Below are 6,363 nucleotides of genomic sequence, written 5' to 3' on the forward strand. Positions count from 1 at the left end.
ATCTTTGAGGGAGTTTGAAAGTCCCTCCGAGTGCTTTTCAGACCATGAATCAGTTAAACCTCACCCAACTGAAACATGACAGAACTTGGTCACACACTGTAGCTTGGTCTGACGGCTGCACCTGTGACTTCGGAAACACCTGCAGGCAAAGCTGCAGCAGCTGCGAGACATGTGACACAGGTCATGAACAGAACATGCAGGTCACACAGGGAACAGGATTTCAGTTAAAAGTGCAACCATTTGTCATGTCCTCCCCAGAGACAGACACGGCAACAGGTGATGACTGGTCAATGAATATCACACAGAGGTTAGTGTACTTGTGCAAATTAGAAAGGGCAAGAATGAACATTATAAAGATAAAGTTCAGGAAAGAGGGATAGAGAGAGGCAGGGAAGGGTCAAAGAGAGTGGGAGAAAAACAGTGGGGTGAGTGAGAAAGAAGGAGAGGGCAAAGAGAATGGGAGAAAATGAGAGTGAGGTAAGAGAGAAAGAAGGAGGGGGAGAGTAGGGTGAGAGAGAGAATGGATTTAGCTACTCTGAGATTGATGGAGGTTCCTGGCTCGAGCTTCCTGCCTGTTTTGGACTACTGCCAAACTTGAACTCCGCTTGGTTTAGCCTACTTGGATTTACTATTTTTGACTCTCCCACAGCCCGATGAAAAGCTTGCCTCCCTCCCGGCCTCCACCAGCCTATACTGGAAACTACTTCCCTCCAATGTACTATACACTTGGCTATCATACTGGTACATGGCCTCCGTTGTGTTGCTGTTTTGATGGGCCCCAGCATTTAATCGCATTGAGTAAGTCACCGCTCTCTCCTTGCTGTTGTTATGCTGGCGAGTTTTGTGCCTGGGTTGTGTTTATTGTGGGCCCTAGGGCTGGCTGCTTTCTAGTCTGTGGTTGGGATCTGGCTTGCTGGCTATAACTGTGGTGATCCTACAAACTGTGTGATTCAATCTAACTATCACAGTGTGTGGATTGATTGACTTTTAGCTGACTTCTAGTCAACCCATTTTATTTGTGTGGATTTTAATTGACTTTTTAGAAAATTGTTTCCACCACTTTCTGCCATATGGGAAAACTGACTTTTTCCATATTGACTTCTACCACCTTCAGAGACTACGGTGAACGTTTCATCCCATGTAGGAGCTGCACCTACTTTGCACAGTTCCTGGATAATATTGTCCGGCCAAATTTTCAATGTGAGAACTGTCAGACCCCTTGACCTTTTCCACATTTTTCCCACATGTTTTCCTCATCAATCTACTGTACACACAATACCCCATAATGACCAAGCGAAAACAGGTTTTTAGAAATGCTTGCAAATTTATAAAAAAGAAAAAACAGATACCTTATTTACATAAGTATTTAGACCCTTGGGAGTCCACCTGTGGTAAATTCAGTTGATTGGACATTATTCGGGAAGACACACCAGTCTATATAAGGTCCCACAGTTGACAGTGCATTCAGAGCAAAAAAACAAGCCGTGAGGTTCAAGGAATTGTCCGTACAGCTCGGAGACAGGATTGTGTAGAGGCACAGATCTGGGGAAGGGTACCAAAAAATGTCTGCAGCATTGAAGGTCCACAAGATCACAGTGGCCTCCATCATTCTTAAATGGAAGAAGTTTTGAACCACCAAGGCTCTTCCTAGAGCTGGCCCGCCAGGCCAAACTGAGCCATCGGGAGAGAAGGGCCATGGTCAGGGCGGTGACCAAGAACTCGATTGTCACTCTGACAGAGATCTAGAGTTCCTGGGTGGAGAAGGGAGAATCTTCTAGAAGGACATCCACCTCTGCAGCATTCCGCACATCAGTCCTTTATGGTAAAGTGGCCAGACGGAAGCCACTCCTCAGTAAAAGGCACATGACAGCCTGTTGGAGTTTGCCAAAAGGGACTTAAAGGACTCTCAGACCATGAGAAACAAGATTTTTTTGGTCTGATGAAACCAAGATTGAACTCTTTGGCCTGAATGCCAAGCGTCACGTCTGGAGGAAACCTGGCAGCATCCCTACGGTGAAGCATGATGGTGGCAGGATCATGCTGTGGGGATGTTTTTCAGCGGCAGGGACTGGGAGACTAGTCAGGATCGAGAGAAGATCCTTGATGAAAACCTGCTCCAGAGCGCTCAGGACCTCAGACTGGGGCGAAGGTTCACCTTCTAACAGGACAACAACCCTAAGCACACAGCCAACACAACGCAACGTCTGTTAATGTCCTTGAGTGGCCCAGACAGAGCCCGGACTTGAACCCGATCAAACATCTCTGGAGAGACCTGAAAATAGCTGTGCAGCGACACTCACCATCCAATCTGACAGAGCTTGAGAGGAGCTGAAGGGAAGAATGGAAGAAACTCCCCAAATACCGGTGTGCCAAGCTTGTAGCATCATACCCAAGAAGACTTGAGGCTGTAATTGCTGCCAAAGGTGCTTCAACAAAGTACTGAGTAAAGGGTCTGAATAGTTTTTTAAATGTGATATTACAGTTTCTTTTTTTATATAGATGTGCAAAAAAATCATTACGGGGAATTGTGTGGGGGAAAACAGGGAAAAAACGAAAAAAACGAATCCATTTTAGAATATGGCTGTAACGTAACAAAATGTGGAAAAAATCAAGAGTTCTGAATTCTTTGCGAATGCACTTTGTCTGAGCTGGAAATCCAGAGTAAGCAAATTGAGAGATTGCAGCGTATCCTGGAAAGGTCCCACTCTAAGACCTTTTCCTTTTTTACTCCTCAGACTGGTCGTCGTGCCACTGCCTTGCCACCATGTCGCACCTCTCCCCCCACCTCCCTTGAAGAATAAAGGAACATAATGGACGCTTTTTGAGGACCAGGAGGCATGTCACACACCATAAGCCCAGTGCAAGGCAGCGGTGGATACACACAGTCTCGCACACCTGCTTCCAGAGATTCCTGCTCCTTCATCCTCTACCCTGTCTCCTGAGGGTCCAGCTCAGTGGGTTTCTACCACAAGACCATACCCTCAGGCTTCCTCTCACATCAAGCCTCGAGGGTGTCTGAGGCTTCAGTCCCCCTCAGTTTTCAAATCACGTAGAGGGCTTTGGTTGTTGCACGATAGCAACCAAATCCCATGCAAGTCAGTTTATGAAATTCCATCACTGGTTACTCTGAGAGTTCCTCATTGACATTGGCTGCAGCCTCAGGCATTATGGTGCTAACTTTGGAAAAGTATTTCCAATTTCTACTCCTTCCTGTATTACTAATAGGGATAGACCAAATAGAACCCCACAGTGGAGATGTTATAATACCCATAAAACCTAGCAGTCAAACAGGGAAATGGTTCCAATCAAACCAGCCTTCGCTTGGCTCCCCCTCCTGTCCAGCTCAGGCGTTCGGCGTCGCTGGCCTTCTAGCTGCTGCTGAACCTGCTGCTGGATAACGCCCTTCTCTCATCAACCCCGGACTTGTCTCGTCATCATTACACACACCTGGTTCCAATCTCCACTCTATCACTGTATATATACTCCCTCTGTCATTTGTCTTTGATTGGTCGATGTAAATGTTGCTTGTTTTCTTGAGAGGAATCTCTCCTGCTGTACTTTTAATATATATATATATTTAATAAATTCAGTAGTTCTAAACCCCTGACTGCCTCCTGCCTACTCCTCTCTACACTTATGACAGTTCCAATAATTTTTTTTCATCATTTATTTTTCCCATAGGTGATTTTAGAAATACTTAAGATAAGGGCTGTGTTTCGTGTAGGCTTAACCTGGGGTGACGTTTTGATAACCATGTAAATCTCTCTCGGACAAGGTGACATTTATCAATATATTCGGCTCTCAGTAAGTACAAGTAAGTAAGTACAAGCATATTGATGAAAATGTCCTCGTCCTAGAGATACACGGTTATCAAAACATCACGACAGGGTAAGTCTACATGAAACACAGCCCTTATTTGAACTGTTTCTATAATCCCCTATGGGAAAAATGAATGGTGGAAAAAAGATTCGAAACATTTCCCTGTTTGGCTGCTCAGTTTTATGGGTATTATGACTCATACTGTGGTACTATATGGTGCAGCTCTATGCAATATTATAGCCATATCAACTATATCAATATCAACCATCAGACAGGGCCTACAATCTCAAAGGACTTGGGTTGATGCATCAGAACATTAGGAGCTTACTTCCTAAACTGGATTACTGCCAAAACATTTGAGCTACTATCTTTAAGTATTTTTCTGGGGGAAAAACATATCCATAATTGTTATAGGGGTCTGCCGTCCTCCCTCTGCTAACCTTTGTACACTCGGGGTTAACTAGTTTGTTGTCTTCTTTTGCGAAATCAGAAGTTATTATCCTGGGTGACCTAAATTATTGGAAAATGCAGGCTTCAGACAATCTAAAGACATGTGTAATGATCTTAAACCTTGTGTTGTCTTAAAGGTAAAAAAATGACCCGCCACTATGTTTAACATTAGAGAAAACCCCCTAAATGATATTTTTTCAACAAGGAAATTTGATGACTTTTCCTAGAGTGACCCCCAACATTAGAAAAAGTGAAACATTGCCTTTGTTCATATTTCCACGAAAGCTGTACAAATATTGGCTTAGGGTCATTTTTGACCCGGCAGTTATACAATCATTTATATACCACAAAAACACACACACACACACACACAATGAGAAACAATTTTAGACAAAATAAACATTTCTTGAAAGCATTGTTTACTAATGGGAAATGCAGTCAGAGGCTATAGAGGTGCTGCAGATGACAGTCCCCCCAGTTTGCTGAAGCCATCACGTTTCAATGCCCAACAGGTCGTAGATCTGATTTTTTTTCAGATGTCCAGGAGGAACAAGAGAACAATGATTTAGAAGAAGAGGTATCTGAAGAAGAAGATGGGGAAGAAAACAACCCAGAGAATGATGCATCATCTTCAGACGAAGAAGAAATCCCCCAAACTGAAAGAGACATTTTTGTCAAAGAACAGCAAAATAACATGGTCCTTGTCACCATATGACAACCAGGGCAGGATGGCAGCACAAAATGTCATAAGGATGACCCCAGGGCCCACAAGACATGCAGTCGAAAATATTATCCTGGAGATGACAAATTTGGAGGGTTTCCGTAAATATGGAGACAACTGGAAAAGGATGGATGAGATTGACCTGCTTGCCTACATAGGGCTGCTAATGTGCAGGTGTGTGTAGGTCCTGAGGCGAGTCTACATGTAGTCTCTGGGATGCAGAGAGTGGAAGGGCGATTTTCCGTGCCACGATGCCACTGGAAGTCTTTCACACTTTCTCAAGAATGCTACGATTTGATAACCGTGAGTCAAGACCCGCAAGGCGTGTGAGAGACAAACTGGCAGCCATACGAGAGGTCTGGGAGAAGTGGATGGAGTGTTTGCCATACCTCTACAACCTGGACCTGAAGTAACAGTAGATGAGCAACTGGTTCCATTCAGAGGTACATTTTTATTTTCATATTTGTAATGTAATTGATTTTCACTGTTATTGTATTATGTATTGCTGTAATATCATTGATTTATGTGATTGTTTACTGTGACACTGATAGTAATCTCTTTTATCAAAAGGTCACTGTCCTTTCCAGTAGTATATGCCCAGCAAGCCAACAAAGTATGGCATAAAGATGTGGGTGGCCTGTGTCACAGCTACACTTGGAAGATGCAAGTCTACACAGGGAAGCCGACAAGTGGAGGCCTGGAGAAGAACCAGGGCTTATGGGTTGTGCTTGATGTGACAGATGGACTAAGCGGGCACAATGTCACGTGTGACAATTTCTTCACCTCTTATGAACTCAGCCAACAGCTCCTGAGGAGTAAGATCACCATGGTTGGCACAGTTACAAAGAACTGAGCTACCCCCTGCACTCCTCGCAACAACGGGGAGAGATGCCTTCTCATCAAAGTTTGCCTTCAACCCCACTCTAGTTTCTTACCTCCCAAAGAGGAACGAGAATGTGCTCCTCCTGAGCACATTGCACAAAATGCCTGAGATCAGTGATCGTGAGGACAGGAAGCCAGCCATCATCCTGGACTAAAACCACAACAAAGGAGGTGTGGACAACCTGGACAAGGTGATTGGAACTTACAGCTGCAGGAGGATCGCTGGCCCCTGGTCATCTTCCATAACATTATTGATGTGTCCTCATACAATGCCTTATAATGATATGGAACAAGATCAACCCTACCTGGATGCCTGATAAGCGGAACAAGAGGAGGGTGTTCCTGGAGCAGCTGGGAAAGGCACTTGTAACCCCACACATTCAAAAATGGGAGCGCCTCCCCCACACAGCAGCCTCTGCAGCGCTTGTGAAAGCTGTTCAGGGGGCTGAATCTTGTCCTGATCCACCTGAGGCTGCAGCTGGGGCAGGGAA

General features: G+C 44.7%; 1 long non-coding RNA gene across 1 annotated transcript; it reads left to right on the top strand.

Annotated features, from left to right (window-relative positions):
* The first annotated feature begins 458 nt into the window (after positions 1-458).
* On the top strand, positions 459-3,604 carry LOC123739253 (uncharacterized). Its single transcript, XR_006767652.1, has 2 exons — positions 459-798; positions 2,736-3,604. It is a non-coding gene; the product is annotated as an uncharacterized lncRNA (long non-coding RNA).
* Positions 3,605-6,363: the final 2,759 nt, after the last annotated feature.

The sequence above is a fragment of the Salmo salar genome, chromosome ssa02 (genome assembly GCF_905237065.1).
Source record: "Salmo salar chromosome ssa02, Ssal_v3.1, whole genome shotgun sequence".
NCBI lineage: Eukaryota > Metazoa > Chordata > Actinopteri > Salmoniformes > Salmonidae > Salmo > Salmo salar.